The sequence below is a fragment of the Ranitomeya imitator genome, chromosome 2 (assembly GCF_032444005.1).
Source record: "Ranitomeya imitator isolate aRanImi1 chromosome 2, aRanImi1.pri, whole genome shotgun sequence".
Taxonomy (NCBI): Eukaryota; Metazoa; Chordata; class Amphibia; order Anura; family Dendrobatidae; genus Ranitomeya; species Ranitomeya imitator.
The window spans coordinates 771716603-771733656 of record NC_091283.1 but is presented as its reverse complement, the minus strand read 5'-3'; the positions used below and the strand labels follow the sequence as shown (position 1 = coordinate 771733656).

The window sequence follows — 17054 nt, the reverse complement described above, 5'->3', positions numbered from 1 at the left end:
ACAGTCTGTCCTGGTGCAGGAACTGACATCCTGACATGATGTGCTCTGCTCGTTATTGGACATTAAGGGGTTAATTGAAAGAATGACACAGACTCCGTTAATGAATCTAAATTAAACCATACTCACGTCATCACCCAGTCCACAGAAGCCATGGTCTCCTGTAACAGAATTAAAATAATAAAACAACAATATTCCTTACCTGTCCAGTGAGAAAATAATAATCCATTTATCCCGCGATGTAGCTCTGCTACATGGCAGACTGCATTGTTGCATGATGCGACTATACAGCCTGCCATCCAGCAGAGACACTGAACAGAATGTGCTAGCACTGCTCAGTGTCTGGCGATGAACAATGCAATCCCACCACCACAGGGCAAGTGGGAAAATCCAGGCAAAGCACCAGAATTGGCGCATCTAATAGATGCCATTTCTGTGGCAGCTGCAGGCTGCTATTTTTATGCTGGGGGGTAATATCCACGACCCCTTACCAGCCTGAGAGTACCAGCACCCTGCTGTCTGTTTCAGCTTGGCTGGTTGTCAAAAAAAGGGTTTGTTTAGCAGGGATGGTGAATGCCGACAAATAAATGGAGGACACAGGGTTGCAGTCTTTACCTGGTTTACTGATGTTGTAGTCAGCCTCAGTCCAGGGTACCGGCAACAGGAGTTGATCGAGTCCAGGCAGCCTGAAGACAAGAGGAAATCCCTTTGCCAGGTCAGTTTGGGAGCCTTCCAATTTGTGCTAATTACTAGTCCCTTGCTGCCTGTAGTGTCCTGACGAGGTCCTCAGTTACTCTCTGTACTGGGACAGTCCCTGCATGGTAGGCAACTTGAGCTATTCCCTTAGTGTCTCTATCCACGGTGTGTCCGGGCTCTAATTGTTGCTGTACCTAAGGTATTATGTGGGCAAGTCACTTTTAGCTTCCTTCCCTCCGGTTCTGCCTAGGGACTTGCAGTTCCACACAGCCTCGGGTTCCCGATGCCCGATTTCTGAGCTCTGGCTTAGAGGAGGCCCAATCACAGCCCTCCTCTAGCTCTTAAGTTCCTCTGTGCTCCTTCCCTATATACTACCAACTGTCTAATTCCTTCTCCAGACCTGGATGTATATAGGAAAGTTCCCCTTAAACCGGGTTTAGAGCTCCCCTTCTGGCCTGGAGTCAGAAAGTGTTGCATGTAAGATTACCTGCCAAAGGGATCCTTCCTGTCTCCAGGAATGGCATTACCCTCCCCAAGAGGAAGGCAGCACCACTGTGGTCCCCAAACTCCTGGAGTCCCACAGTAGAAATTGCGGGACAAATTGTGGTGCCATGTGAAAATGTAAAATCTGGGGCTCAAACTAAATTTTGATGGTACACTTGTAGTTATTTTTCTTAATTGTCCTATGAGCCCTTTGAAAAGGTGAAAACTTGGGGCTAAAACAACATTTTTGTGAGGAAAACATGATTTTATTATTTTCACGGCTCAACATTATAAACTTCTAATCTAAATACATTCTTTGAGGGGTCTATTTTCCAAAATGGGGTCACTTGTGGGGTATGTCACTGTTTAGGCACATCAGGGGCTCTCCAAATGAGACATGACATGTGCTAATGATTCCAGGAAATGTTACATTCTAAGGCTATGTGCACAAGATGCGTTTTTTTATGAGTTTTCACAGCATTTTTTTACGCGCATAAGTGCTCCAAAAATGCAATGGAATACTAAAGCAAAGTAATTCAAAGACAATCCTGAAATGTTGTGCACATGAGCCATAAATTTCCGTCTGTATTTGCAGCGTTTTATTTCCTGCAGCATGTCAATTCTTTTTGCGATTTTGCAGCCTTTTTGACTCATTGACTTCAATTGAGTCAGTCAAATCTGCAGCAAAAACACAGGTGTAAAAAGGTTTGCTTATTTGCTGCAGATTTGCTTCCAAAAATACTGTGATTTGTCAATGGGAAATGATGTCAGAAGGAGGAGGAGTGTGTGGGTGGTAAATATGTGAGTGTCTCTGTGTGTGGGTGGAGAATATGTGCATATGTCTGTGTGTCTCTCTGTGTGTGTAAAGCCATGCAACAGGTATAGCCAGGCATTGCGTGATGCCTGATGCGGCTACTACTCCCATCCGGCTATGTATTTTGTGACATATAACAGAGACAGCATGAGCCGATGATGGGAGAACAGTCTGATCATCCGGCATCTGTGTTCAATTGTAAAAAAACAAAACATTTACATATTCACATACAAAATGAATACACACAAAACACCTAATCCCGATGCCCTTGTCTCCTGCAAATAATAAAAAATATTAAACCAACATATACTCACCTTTCCGCCATAGTCCGTTTAATACCGAGTGTCCCACGTCGATCTCACCTGGCCGCCGGCAATACACTGATGGGAGGTAATCGCTTCCACAGTGTATCAATGAACTGTCGTGACAGTTCACCGGAGTTCATCAGCTGATCAGCTCCGGTGCTCTCACGGCACCACTAGGGCACCACGGCCCCACAATAAGGAAGATAAGGACCGGAAGGAATAAACTAACTGGGAAAAGGGACCAGGATGTCATGATCCAGACGGAGTTTTGAGTCCTGTCTTCTTCTTCTTTTTCCAGTCTGGTCATGCCAGGAGTTAACTTTCTCAGCCTCAATCTGGTCTCAGGCTTGCTATTTATCGCCACTGGGTCTTGCAGATCATGTCAGTTATAGTTTCAGCCTATGGCATGTGTATCTGACTCTGTTTGCCCTGATTTGTCCTGCTGCTTGCTTACTGAACCCATGCCTGTTCATCTCCTCTTCCCTTTCAGACTCTGTGTTCCCTTTTCGTGTATTGACTCACCGGTTTTGACTTGGCTTGGACCCTGACCTGTTGTTTTGTCTCTTGTCTTTAATGTCTTGCCTTGCGCAGGCATGTACTATGGAGGACAGAGAATGAACTTCAATCCAATATTGCAGCCAGCATGCAGCCAGTGGGTAAAGAAAGGGTGAATCAAACACCCAAAAACCCCGCCTCCATGGCTGAAGATTGGTCCCTCCAAATTCAGGTGACAGTGTCCCTTTAAGTAGAGATCATGTTTTTTTTTCTTTATTTCCTCCTAAATGCTGCAAATTTGGAACTATTGTCTAGCAATATAAAAGAAGTCATTGTATTTTTTTCATTATACATACCTCTCTAATCGCTTGAATTGTTAATTGTGTGATTCATTGAACTTTGACACTGAGTCATCTGACCTGTTGGCACCCATTTTTTTTGTAACCTAGCAAAACTATTTATACCTGTGATGCCTGTATATTCTGTGTGGTATTTCCTGATTAAGGGGGCATGAGACCCCTGAAACGCGTTGAATAAAACCACTGTGAATCAACTATACTCTCCTGAAATTCATCTTAGCGGCAGCGCAGAACTTTAACTACAAATCTCCCTTTGAAGACATTATTTTCTCTGGTCGGTGAAGACCTGTGGATCTGCAGCAGCTACTATCTATGTGCTCTAATCTCATCCTAACCAGGTGAGCAAATTTGGTATGTATTCTCCTCTGTGTAACGTGGATAAGACCCTATTGCGCTCTTTGTCTCCCCATTGTTTTGCAATAGTCTCTTGTGTTTGGCATATCTGCATCTGCCTGGTACTGACCCATTTGACTTGTTATTGACTCTGTGTTTGCTTATTCCTTTTGAACTGTGCTACAGTCTTACATCGACCCGGCTTGTTTTGACTATTCAGCTGCCACCTGGTGGTGGCCTTGCCGCTGCATAGCAGGTCTGGTCCTGCTGTGTGTAGTCCTCCCTCCACTCTATTGCCACCTAATGGAGCTGGCAATTACCTGCATTGCAGCAGTGTGACACAGGAGGTAAACACATACGAACATCAACAAACTACAGAACATCACAACTCCAACTCCAAGCATCAACTACTTTGTTTGGCATATAGCACAGGAAGATGAATTTCCAATAACAACAACAAACTCCTATTCAGCACAGGATCTCCTAAGAGCAAGGAAGCAGAGCTTTCTCTGGCAGGACAGAGAGGGTCTGGCCAGGTTATACAGGAAGATTTAATGACCAGATCAAAAATAGCAGAAATGGAGCTGCATGTTTCTGACCAGCATAGAAAGAGTTGCTAACCTCTTCAGCACCTAAAGGAAACCAAATTAATTTTTTAATATGGGATCCAAATACACTGAATTACTGGAAGAACTGTGATTCACAATACAAAGTGAACTTTTACCCCCAGATCTCTCAGATTGGCGTGATACACTCGTGACACCAGCCAAGGGAAATCAAACAGCTGTGAGTTGTTATTATGCTGGGAAGGGGCCAATATCTATGGACCTTTCCAGGCTATATAAAGCTCTCAGCTATCTGCTTTTTCTTTGCTGGTTATTAAAAATAGGTGTGGCCCTAAAAAGAGATGTGGGGCCCCATATTTTTAATAACGAGTGAAGGCAAAGCAGACAGTTGGGGGCTGACATTAATAGGCTGGGAAGATCCATGGATATTGGCTCCTTCCCAGCCTAATAAGAAGAGCCCTCAGCCGCCCAAGAAATGACAAATCCAATTCTGGCACTTAGCCTCCGCTCTTCCTGATTGCTCTAGTGCATTGGCAATCGAAGTAATGTGTTTGTAAGGGTGATGTCAGCAGCTCTTGCTGACATCAAGCGCATGGGTTAGTAATGGAGATGTCTGTCAGATACTCCCATTACTAATCCCATAGTCAAAAGAAGTAAAACATACACACAAATCCTTTATTTAAAAAAATCAATTCCCTCCTTCACAAATTTATTTAAAAAAAAATTTAATAATCCACATTGGTCTGCCGTAATCTAAATGGAGGTCCCTCGACAATCCCCATCTTCTTCGTCCACTGTATGGATCCCTGTTCAGAGAACGAAGCTCCATAAACTGGAGCAGAAGTTGCTGATAGGTCTCACACTTCACTCTGGGAGACCAGGTCATTGTGAACTGCAGTGACATCATTAAGAGTACCTCAGTTCACAGGCGCCAGGTCTAACGAGGGCAGTGCGAGAGCCCAAATGATGAGCGGTGACATCACTGCTCATTATTCCCGCTCTCGAACTGTACTTTGCACTGGATATCACTTACCAAGGGTAAGGTCAGGTGTCAAACTATTTCTACGCAAAACTATCAGAAGGCATTTGCACAACATTGGGCTATGAGCAAGACATCCAGCTTCAATTTTCTATTGATATCACACTATACTTTAAAGGCAGTGAGGGTGCAGAGGCTCAGAGGAGGCAGGAGGCATGTTTTTAAGGAAATGCTGGGCAGGTTTTTAAGGAAGCAACACTTCTAGTTGCCAGGTGAAGGGGCTCAAGTAAAGGCAGCAAATACTTGATGATTTTTGTTTAATAAAGGTATATATGTGCATGTAGTGGTAGCTTAGTATAGTAACACAACACACACATGCACATATACACAGATTTAGTAAAACAAATATTTATGACAGTGATTTTTTAAGGTGCTGTCTTGCTGCCCCTTTAACATGCTGAAATAATTCATCTGATGAGAGATGCTAAACCCATCTCATGGCAGATGCAGCCTGTGTAGTATGTGCAGGCCCATGTACGCATCACATAAGGCAATGGTTCATAGAGTTCAATACATCTTGACAATATACTGATAGTATACGTATTTATTGATACCGATTAGTGATGAGCGAATATACTCGTTACTCCAGATTTCCCGAGCACGCTCGGTTGTCCTCCGAGTATTTTTTAGTGCTCGGAGATTTAGTTTTCATCACGTCAGCTGAATGATTTACATCTATTATCCAGCATAAGTACATGTGGGGGTTGCCTGGTTGCTAGGGAATCCCCACATGTACTTATGCTGGCTAAGAGATGTAAATCATTCAGCTGAGGTGTTGAAAACTAAATCTCCGAACACTCGGCGTGCTCGGGAAATCTCGAGTAACGAGTATATTTGCTCATCACTAATACCGATACATTATGAAATAGAGCTGAAACATAGAAATCGTAGAAGATGAAACTGGTATGCCTTTTTGCATGGGTGTTATTACATACTGATGTTAAATGGAGCAGTAATTATTCTAATAACATAGGACATCTGCCAGGAATGCAAAAGTGAAATACAAATTCAACAGCCAGTCATTATTTTCAAACCTAATGTGAATACTGCTATTGTTATCTTCTTTCATTGACCAAGCATTTATTGTTGATACACGCACTGAAAGATGACAAAATTATACAGTTTTTATGGAATGAACACATAAATCTAAATATCATGAAAATCACAAGTATGAATACATGTTTTGTAGCTGTAGAGCAAGTTCTATTAGCTGTAAGTAAATAGTAGTACCTCCTGTTCTCCACATCGCAACATCTGATTGACCACTGTTGTAGAAGAGAAAATTAATTGTCAAAAAACACTAGCCTTGTACATGCAAATTTATGCAAATTTAGCACTGTCCCCTCCTACTTAAATCAGTAATGTGCATCTGGACGTTATAGGTTGGTCTCTTGATTCAGAGGGTTGGAAAATACGTTGTGTCCCTTCTCTTTTTATTGCAGGTTTTGAAAAGTATTCATCTACACTGTGTGCAAAATTATTAGGCAAGTTGTATTTTAGAGGATTATTTTAATTATTGATCAACAACTATATTCTCAATCAACCCAAAAGACTCAAACCTTATAAAATATAAAACCTTAATATTTTTGGAAGTTGTAGAGGTTTTTTTTTTTTTTTTAGATTTGGCTATCTTAGGAGGATATCTGTTTGTGCAGGTAACTATTACTGTGCAGAATTATTAGGCAACTTAATAAAAACCAAATATATTCCCATCTCACTTGTTTATTTTCGCCAGGTAAACTGATATAACTGCACAAAATTTAGAAATAAGCATTTCTGACATGCAAAAACAAACCCCCCCAAAATTAGTGACCAATATAGCCACCTTTCTTTATGATGACACTCAACAGCCATCCATCCATAGATTCTGTCAGTTGCTTGATCTGGTTATGATCAACATTGCGTGCAGCAGCCACCACAGCCTCCCAGACACTGTTTCGAGAGGTGTACTGTTTTCCCTCCCTGTAGATCTCACATTTTATGAGGGACCACAGGTTCTCTATGGGGTTCATATCAGGTGAAAAAGGGGGCCATGTCATTATTTGTTCTTCTTTGAGACCTTTACTGGCCAGCCACGCTGTGGAGTAGTTGGCGGCATGTGATGGAGCATTGTTCTGCATGAAAATCATGTTTTTCTTGAACGATACCGACTTCTTTCTGTACCACTGCTTGAAGAAGTTGTCTTCCAGAAACTGGCAGTAGGTCTGGGAGTTGAGCTCAACCCGAAAAGGTCCCACAAGTTCATCTTTGATGATACCAGCCCATACCAGTACCCCACCTCCACCTTGCTGGCGTCTGAGTCGGAGTGGAGCTCTCTGCCCTTTATTGATCCAGCCTCTGGCCCATCCATCTGGCCCATAAAGAGTCACTCTCATTTAATCAGTCCATAAAACCTTTGAAAAGTCAGTCTTAAGATCTTTCTTGGCCCAGTCTTGATGTTTTATCTTATGTTTCTTGTTCAAAGGTGGTCGTTTTTCAGCCTTCCTTACCTTGGCCATGTCCCTGAGTATCGCACACCTTGTGCTTTTCGTTACTCCAGTAACGTTGCAGCTCTGAAATATGGCAAAACTGGTGGCAAATGGCATCTTGGCAGCTTCACGCAGTTGGGCAGTTATTTTGCGCCTTTTTTGTCCAACACGCTTCATGCGACCCTGTTGGTTATTTGCCATGAAACGCTTGATTGTTCGGTAATCACATTTCAAAAGTTTGGCAATTTCAAGACTGCTGCATCCCTCTGCAAGACTTCTCACAATTTTGGACTTTTCAGAGCCCGTCAAATCTGTCTTCTGACCCATTTTGTCAAAGGAAGGGAAGTTGCCTAATAATTAAGCACACCTTATATAAGGTTTTGATTTCATTAGACAACACCCCTCCTCATTAAAGAGATGCACATCACCTGATTTACTTAATTGGTAGTTGGCTCTCAAGCCTAAACAGCTTGGAGTAGGACAACATGTATAAAAAGTATCATGTGATCAAAATACAACTTGCCTAATAATTCTGCACACAGTGTATGTGAGCACTTTTTATTTTTTGAGGGGAGATGCACAATCTGAGAATTTCAATAAAAAAAGTAGATAAACGAATCATACAAGGCTACATTCACAAAAGATGGAGCTATTTAACTATTATTATTATTTGTTTATATAGCACCATTGATTCCACCATGCTGTATATGAGAAGGGTTTACATCAAAATACAGATATCACTTACAGTAAACAAACTAACAATGATAGGCTGGTACAGCGGGAAGAGGACCCTGCTCTTCCGGAATTACATTCTACAGGATGATGGTGATGGAGACAGTTGATTGCAGTATCTCTGGTGGTGTTGATGTGGCAGCGTGATCATTTCAAATTGTAGATTTTTTGAAGAGAAGGGTTTTCACGTTCCTCCTGAAGGATCCAAGTGTGGTGAATAATCGGACGTGTTTGGGCTCAAAATTCCAGAGAATGGAGGATATTCAGGAGAAGGTTTGGAGGCAATTGGGTGAGGAACGAATAAGTGTGGAGGAGAGGAGGAGGTCTTGCGAAGACTGAAGATTACGTGAGGGAAGATAACGGAAGATTATTTCAGAAATATATGGAGAAAGGTTATTGATGGCTTTGTAGGTCAGTGTTCAAAGTTTGAACTGGATACGCTGAGGAATGGGAGCCAGTGAAGAGATTTGCAAAGGGGGGAAGTGGAGGAGTAGGGAGGAGAGAGATTACCTAGTTTGGCAGCAGAGTTAAGGTCAGACAGGAGATGTGGGAGAGTGTTAGCAGGTAGGCAACAGAGAAGGATGTTGCAGTAGTCAAGGCAGGAGATGATGAGGGCATGCACAAGCATTTTAGTAGAGTGAGGATTGAGGAATGGATGGATTCTGGAAATATTTTTGAGCTGGAGGCGACAGGGGATGGGGGAGAGCTTGCATATGCAGTTTTAAGGACAGGGCAGAGTCAAAGGTTACTCTGAAGCAGTGCATTTCTAGTACAGGGAAAAGCATGATGTTATTTTTTCTGATAGATACCGTAGATCAGGTAGAGAATATATGTGAGATGGGGGAAAGATGATGAGTTTACGCAATAAACTATAACTATATTACTATATATATGTATATAAACTATACAACAATAATTAAGCAATAAATAGCAAGATGATCAATCCACGGATGATAGATTTTGAGTCAAATTTCTAGATATTTGCGGTTCCACATGAATTAAAACACTTTGAGAATTGTTTGAAGTGGTTTTATGTTTTTCATTTTTTCATAGTACCGAGCGTCACCACAGAAGAAATCAAGTAAGGAATATTTATTGGTCCCCAGATCAGACGACTGCAAAAGGATGAGGAATTTGAGAGTTGGATGAAGGACAGTGAAAATGAAGCATGGAAGGCTTTCAGTATTGGGTCAAATAGTTTGTCAGGGGCAAAAATCTCTATTGCATACCAGAAAATGTACTCCAGAACGTCCCTAAGACTGTGAGAGAGGGAAAGATTTTCCAGCTCCAAAGTTCGGGTCAATATTGATTTCTATGGGTTTTGGGTTCAGCTTCAAGTTTATAACAATAAATAACAATAATAATAATAATAATAAGTTTAGGTACAGTTCTGGTACCCAAACCGAACTTTGGACGACGGTTTGGTCAAATCTATCAAACCCGATCTTCCACTGGTCTACTCACCCTAAGTGCCCTGCAATTATGAGATAAGCAACAAGACATTGTATTTGTGTGTATGTGCATTTTCTTTCTAATAAAAGAAAATCTAATTAAACTCAGCATTCTTTTCGTTTTTGCAACTTTCAAACACAAACCAATCTTGCATTTTCAATGTCATTTTGATGATCAACATCCAACAATTATGGAAGATTTAGTTAATCATGTTTTGATTTCAAAATCTGTGTTGAATAATGTAATTAATGATGAGATACACGCTTACAATTACAGAAAATAAACCTGTCACTGAGAAGCATGAAGACCAAAACAGAAGCTGTGGGCCTCTAGTGTGAAACAGCAATACACGTAACAAATTATGAGTCAAAAATTGAGAGAAAAAGCTTATTCATTGTATTAAGGAAAGTTAGTTTTATTCTTCATTATATATTTAGCGCCATCATATTCCACAATGCTTTACATATATTATTATTGCTGTCCCCATTGGAGTTAATCTAAATTCCCTATCAGTATGTCTTTGGAGTGTGTTACTGTGTGTGTTAAAAGGGAACCTGTCATGCTTCAATTACTAATAGCCTACTGATAAATTATTAATCTGCAGATTAATAGTGATACAATCCTGTCTGGCCACCATACTGAAAGTTTTATTCCTCATGGTATCCCCCAGCTTTCAAAGAGGCATGCGTGGAGTGGCTACAGTCAGCACGCACAGTATTGTGAGTGGCTGTAAGAACACCCCAGCATTTGGATTGACAGCTCACTCTGCACCAACGCGATGCAAAGCAAGCTGTCAATCAAAGTGGTGGGCGTGATTCCAGCATCCGCTAGCTGTGTACTGAGCAGTGACTGTAGCCACTCCAGCCATGCCTCTATGACTGAAAGCAGAGCAGTATTCTACTACAATTAACATGGGGCTTAGCCTTATATCTGCAGGGTAATATTACTTGTGGACATAACCGGTTCAATTTAATTCCCACTTGTTTTTATGATTAGTCATTATTGTCAGTAAAAAAAAGTTACATGGTTTACACAGATAATGTATTTTTCTTGTAGTTAATGAGAGCCCTAAAAACTATCGTAACAAGACATGGCATTATAAAGCAACTTTAAAAGTATTGTCATATTTATTTTCTCTATGCTTGTACACAGCACCAATTCATCTTGAAGCTTACCTTCTATTTCAGGTTACTTTACAGAATAAGTTGTCATGAGTGTTTTACATGCAGAATAACCCCATTTCAGCTCATAATACGACTTGCATCCTTTTTTCACCACTTTTCTATAGCTAATTTATAATTTTATCTGAGCTATGATGTCTCCCATGCACAGTACACACAGAGAGATGGATTCCAGGTCTTCTTTCTCTGTAGCAGACACGCAGATGATTCACCAGCAGCATTGAAGACATTATAAAACAATAACGAGCTGCGTGGCCATGAATCCAGCTCTGAAGCTAAATCTATTTGCTAGATGCTACAGTACAATCTGCCTGTGTCTGCCTGATCTTTCACTGACCGGACACCGTCTCATACCACCTTCCCCTTTCTGCACTAATCTGCACTTTTGATTTGACCAAGAAGGATTTGAGCTATTTTTCAGGGTTGATGATGAGCTTAGGAGGCAATTGAAGAAATGGCTCATAGTATATACTGTATTTATTTACCTGCACTATCAATATAGTTAAAGTTTGTCAAAGCAACAGAAACCATTTAAGTGCTCAAATGTAAGTAGTAAAAATGGAATAATTTTACTATTGTGCAGTCATTTACACACAAGGTGCAAAAAGGATTGGGCATTTGTATCTCATACAGTCATGTTCCCTGCTCTGGATCCCCACTATGAGCCTAAATACATTTCAGCTTTATAAACTGACTAGCTGAAGAGCCCGGCGTTGCCTGGGCATAGTAAATATCTGTGGTTAGTTATAGCACGTCACTTCTCTTATTTTCCCATCACGCCTCTCATTTTCCCAATCACATCTTTCATTTTCCCCCTCACATATCTCATTTTCTCCCCCACACCTCTCATTTTCTCCCTCACTCCTCTCATTCCCCCTAACACTTGTCATTTCAACCTCACATCTTTCATTTTCCCCCTCACATATCTCATTTTCTCCCCCACACCTCTCATTTTCTCCCTCACTCCTCTCATTCCCCCTAACACTTGTCATTTCAACCTCACATCTGTCATTTTCTGATCACTCCACTATTTTTCCTCACTCCTCTCATTTTGCACTCACACCTTTTCATTTTCACCTCACACCTCTCATTTTCACCTCATCACCTCAGTATATACATGTTTGTCATCTCCCTTACATATAGTATACATCTGTATGTCATCTCCTGTATATAGTATATACCTGTATGTCATCTCCCCTGTATATAGTATATACCTGCTGTGTGTCATCTCCCCTATATATAGTATATACCTGAATGTCATCTCCTTCTATATATAGTATATACCTGTATGTCATCTCCTCCTGTATATAGTATATACCTGTGTGTCATCTCCCCTGTATATAGTATATATCTGTGTGTCATCTCCTCCTGTATATAGTATATACCTGCATGTCATCTTCTATATATAGCATATACCTGTATGTCATCTCCTCCTGTATATAGTATATACCTGTAGGTCATCTCCTCCTGTAAGTAGTATATACCTGTGTGTCATCTCTCCTGTATATAGTATATATCTGTGTGTCATCTCCCCTGTATATAGTATATACCTGTGTGTCATCTCCTCCTGTATTAGACCTCGTTCACACGTTATTTGCTCAGTATTTTTACCTCAGTATTTGTAAGCTAAATTGGCAGCCTGATAAATCCCCAGCCAACAGGAAGCCCTCCCCCTGGCAGTATATATTAGCTCACACATACCCATAATAGACAGGTCATGTGACTGACAGCTGCCGTATTTCCTATATGGTACATTTGTTGTAGTTTGTCTGCTTATTAATCAGATTTTTATTTTTGAAGGATAATACCAGACTTGTGTGTGTTTTAGGGCGAGTTTCATTTGTCAAGTTGTGTGTGTTGAGTTGCGTGTGGCGACATGCATGTAGCGACTTTTGTGAGATGAGTTTTGTGTGGCAACATGCATGTAGCAACTTTTTGTGTGTCGAGTTGCATGTGACAGGTTAGTGTAGCAAGTTGTGTGCAGCAAGTTTTGCGCATGGTGAGTTTTGCGCGTGGCGAGTTTTATTTGTGGTGCCTTTTGAGTATGTGCAAGTTTTGTGTGAGGCAACTTTTGCATGTGTTGCAACTTTTGTGCATGTGGCAATTTTTCCGCGTGTGCAAGTTTTGCGTGTGGCGAGTTTTCCATGAGGTGAGTTTTGCACTTGTGGCGAGTTTTGCAAGAGCCTAGTTTTTGCATGTGGCGAGTTCTGCGCGTGGCGAGTTTTGAGTGGCGACTTTTGTGTTTTGACTTTTATGTGGCGAGGTTGGTGTATTTGTGGTGAAATGTGTGCTGAGGGTAATATGTGTTCAAGCACGTGGTAGTGTGTGGCGCATTTTGTGTGTGTGTTCATATCCCCGTGTGTGGTGAGTATCCCATGTCGGGGCCCCACCTTAGCAACAGTACGGTATATACTCTTTGGTGCCATCGCTCTCATTCTTTAAGTCCCCCTTGTTCACATCTGGCAGCTGTCAATTTGCCTCCTACACTTTTCCTTTCATTTTTTCCCATTATGTAGATAGGGGCAAAATTGTTTGGTGAATTGGAAAGCGCGGGGTTAAAATTTCACCTCACAACATAGCCTATGACGCTCTCGGGGTCCAGACGTGTGACTGTGCAAAATTTTGTGGCTGTAGCTGCGACGCCTCCAACACTTTTCCTTTCACTTTTTTCCCCATTATGTAGATAGGAGCAAAATTGTTTGGTGAATTGGAACGCGCGGGGTTAAAATTTCGCCTCACAACATAGCCTATGACGCTCTCGGGGTCCAGACGTGTGACTGTGCAAAATTTTGTGGCTGTAGCTGCGACGGTGCAGATGCCAATCCCGGACATACATACATACACACACACACACATACACACACACATTCAGCTTTATATATTAGATTCTCACTTTGGCAGATGCATTGTGTCTATATATAACATGGATAGTAATTTGACTTTCCAGTACATAATCCTATATTGGTATAGACCATACCTGGGCAAAGTGGGGCCCGTGGGCCACATCCGGCCCTTTGGGGCTCAAAACCTGAGGTCCGCGGGCCGCACCGTGCCCGCCTGCTCGCTCGCTGTCTCCCGCAGTCAGTATTGGTGGAGCAGGGGCCTCCGGCCACTTCCTCCACCAATCAGCATGTAAAACAGCTGACGTGATGACTTCTTGTCATTGCGTCAGCTGCGTACCACTGGAGAGTCAGCACATCGGAAACAGCAACAGAAGTAAAAGCAGGGCACCTGGGAGCTGGTGAGTATGTGGTGTTTTTTTTTCATGTGTATGAACCTGGGGATTCTATCGGAGTGAACATAGGGCTTCTATGGGGTGAACATGGGGATTCTATGGGGTGAACATAGGAATTCTATGGGGTGAACATAGGAATTCTATGGGGTGAACATAAGAATTCTATGGGAGTGAATATGGAGATTCTATGGAGTGAACATGGGGATTCTATGTGGGTGAACATGGGGATTCTATGAGGTTGAACATGGGGATTTCATGGGGTGAACATGGAGATTATATGGGGGTGACTTGCTGCACATTGGGAGGCTATGGGAGTGTCATGCTGCTCACGGGGAGGCTATGGAGATGTCATGCTGCACACGGGGAGGCTATGGGGGTGTCATGCTGCACATGGGGAGGCTATGGGGGTATCATGCTGCACATGGGGAGGCTATGGGGTGACATGCTGCACATGGTGAGGTTATGGGAAGACTGTATACTGTCAAGCAATATATGGGGAGGCTGTGTGGGGCTCAATCAGTATATGGGGAGGCTGTGGGGCCTCATGCAGTATATGGGAGGCTGTGTAGGGCCTCATTCAGTATGTGGAGAGACTGTGGAGCTCATGCTGCATATAAGAAGGCTGTGTAGGGCTCATGCAGTTTATGGGGAGGCTGTGTGGGGCGTTATGCAGTACATGGGGAGGCTGTGTGGGGCTCATGCTATGCATTGGGGAGGCTGTGTGGGGTCCATGCTGTACATGGGCAGGCTGTGTGGGGCTCATGCTGTACATGGGGAGGCTGTGAGGGGCTCATGCTGTATATAGGGAGGCTGTGTGGGGCTCATGCTGTACATGGGCAGGCTGTGTGGGGCTCATGCTGTACATGGGGAGGCTGTGAGGGGCTCATGCTGTATATAGGGAGGCTGTGTGGGGCTCATGCTGTACATGGGAAGGCTCTGTGGAGCTCATGCTGTACATGGGGAGGCTGTGTGGGGCTCAAGCCATATATAAGGAGGCTGTGTGGGGTTCATGCCATATATAGGGAGGTTGTGTGGGGCTCATGCCGTATATAGGGAGGCTGTGTGGGGCTCATGCCGTATATAGGGAGGCTGTGTGGGGCTCATGCCATATATAGGGAGACTGTGTGGGGCTCATGCCGCATATGTAGTAGGCTGTGTGAGACTCATACTTTATATAAGGGGCTGTGGGAGGGTTCAAAGATTTATAGAGGGCGTCAGCATACATGATTATGCTCAATTTTAAGTAATGCAATTAATATTAATAAATTAATATTGAGTAGAATTAATTTCAAGCTATTAGTTCGACCCTCCACAACATCATGGTCTCTCATGTGGTCCCTAGGGAAAATTAATTGCCCACCCCTGGTATAGACAAACACACCTTCATTTGGGGCTAAGAGACAATGAACTCCGCATTAATCCTCCTAAGACCTTCTTATTTACCTCTCTTGTTGTTCCTCACACTATTGTATCCCAATTCTTTGTGCATTACTATACTTTGGACCCTTGTAAAGCATAACACCTCTACCACCTTTGAACATTTCAAAAAGAATCTAAAACCCACTTCAAAAATTGGTGCAATCTACATTAACCGTGCTACAACCATACTGCAATACAAGAATCTTCTACCTTCACCTCCTGTCTCTTGCCACCTTTCGCTGCAGATTGTAAGCCCTTGCAAGCAGCGCCCTGTCTTCTTCTGTAGCAGTGTGTCACTCGTTAACCTCTTGCTTTGTACTTTTTGGTTCATGTTTTTTTTTATTTTATGCTTACTTAATAATGACAATTAAACAAATCAGAACAAGGAACAAGCCATTTACCCAATTACATTGTCCTCGCTCTGACTAGCTCTATTACTTATGAGTTGACTAGTTATCTACAGTAGTTCCTATTGTCCTCATTAGCGAATGCAGTAATATCAGTTAAGAGATGGCTATTTTTCCAATTACATTGTCCTCTCTTTGATTAGCACTGTAGCACTATCACCTATGAGTTGACTATGCAATTTTTTGTCCTCATTAGCGAATGCAAGTAATTAGGAATATTAGGAATATTTATGCACATGCACATATCTGATGAGTTGACTGTTATTCCAATTTCATTGTCCTCATTTGCAAACTTTTTTACTGTGTATGTATACATTATCATATATGCCTTGTAGGTTACATCCAGCTACTGTATGGTTCTTTTAATATGTTTTTCTTATTGGTTTTAACATTGTTTGTACGCCTGTCTCCTACTTAACCACCACACACCTACTTTAACCCCTTCATGACCTTGGGATTTTACGTTTTTCCGTGTTCGTTTTTCACTCCTCTCCTTCCCAGAGCCATAACTTTTTTATTTTTCCATCAATTTGACCATGTGAGGGCTTATTTTTTGCGGGACGAGTTGTACTTTTGAACGACACCATTGGTTTTAGCATGTCATGTACTAGAAAACGGGAAAAAAATTCCAAGTGCGGTGAAATTGCAAAAAAAGTGCAATCCCACACTTGTTTTTTGTTTGGCTTTTTTGCTAGGTTCACGAAATGCTAAAACTGACCTGCCATTATGGTTCTCCAGGTCAGTACAAGTTCATAGACACCTAACATGACTAGGTTATTTTTTACCTAAGTGGTGACAAAAAATTCCAAACTTTGCTAAAAAAAAAAAAAAAAAAAATTGCGCCATTTTCCGATACTCGTAGCGTCTCCATTTTTCATGATCTGGGGTCGGTTGAGGGCTTATTTTTTGCGTGCCGAGATGATGTTTTTAATGATAGCATTTTGGTGCTGATATGTTCTTTTGATCACCCGTTATTGCATTTTAATGCAATGTAGCGCGACCAAAAAAACGTAATTCTGGCATTTTGCATTTTTTTCTCACTACGCTGTTTAGTGATCAGGTTAATGTTTTTT

General features: G+C 42.0%; 1 long non-coding RNA gene across 1 annotated transcript in view; it reads left to right on the top strand.

Annotated features, from left to right (window-relative positions):
* The window catches only part of LOC138665731 (uncharacterized), a 101943-nt gene extending 92101 nt beyond the window's left edge, over window positions 1–9842 (top strand). Inside the window, exon 3 of the long non-coding RNA XR_011318510.1 lies at window positions 9341–9842. This is a non-coding gene — a long non-coding RNA (uncharacterized lncRNA). The remainder of the gene's footprint in view (window positions 1–9340) is intronic.
* Window positions 9843–17054: the final 7212 nt, after the last annotated feature.